A 1,197-nucleotide genomic window follows, 5' to 3' on the forward strand; every position below is an offset into this window, starting at 1 on the left:
ACCAGAGGTGAGGTCCACGGCCAAAATGAGCCAGAGGTGAGGTCCACGGCCAAAATGAGCCAGAGGCAAAGTCCACGGCCAAGAGGAGCCAGAGGCGAGGTCCACGGCCAAGACGAGCCAGAGACGAGGTCCACGGCCAAGACGAGCCAGAGGCAAAGTCCATGGCCAAGACGAGCCAGAGGCGACGTCTACGGCCAAGACGAGCCAGAGGCGAGGTCCACGGCCAAGACCAGCCAGAGGCGTGGTCCACGGCCAAGACGAGCCAGAGGCGAAGTCCACGGCCAAGACGAGCCAGAGGCGAGGGTCTACGGCCAAGACGAGCCAGAGGCGAGGTCCACGGCCAAGACAAGCCAGAGGCAAGGTCCACGTCCAAGATTAGCCAAAGGCTGGGTCCACGGCCAAAGACAGGAGCGCATACGATTCACCTGGAGAACTCTCTCCTGCTCTCTCGGGGGCGAGTGGAAACAAGGAACAACACGTGAATCTCACTGCACCAAACAGAAGCATAGAGGACTAAGTGAAAAGTGAATAAAAAAGAGTAGAGGAGAGAAGGAAAAGAGAAATCAGAATACAGGACAGAACAAAATTCGATATCAATTAATGCAGGTTGAAATTCAATATATACTATACATATAAACTTAAAAAAAATGTCATTTTAAATGTGATTCATTATGCACATTTAACCCACTTTTTGTGGTGTAGCAATTAAATAATAAGTAAAATAGTTTTTTAAAAGACTTTTCAGACAAGTAACCTCTGGTGTGGGTTATTTATTTCACCATTTTTGTATTCAGCAGCACCAAAAAAGGAAGTGATGTAAACACAATGCATACATACTGAAAATAGAATTAAAAGGGGATGTCACAGAATGTATCCAAAACTGTGTAATAAAAAGGATCAAAGATATCCCATAGGCAAACACAGTTCTGTAAGAACCTGTGAGTGTCACACTTGTTTCACAATCACTCATCAAAACTTTATTTAAAAGTACTTTAAAGTGAAACAAATTCCTGTGTATTAAACTGTTCAAATAACTGATACATTTTTGAGTTCAAAAATTTAAAAGTTACAAAGTAAAATTTATAAAGTATAGAAATAGAGTTCTTTTTTTACCGATCCAACGTCGGGCTTTTGTAGTCACTCTAAGTCATAAATTTAAATATATTTTTGTTTATTGCTTAGTTGTGACAGCTTGTT

This window comes from Oryzias melastigma, linkage group LG12 (assembly GCF_002922805.2).
Source record: "Oryzias melastigma strain HK-1 linkage group LG12, ASM292280v2, whole genome shotgun sequence".
NCBI lineage: Eukaryota > Metazoa > Chordata > Actinopteri > Beloniformes > Adrianichthyidae > Oryzias > Oryzias melastigma.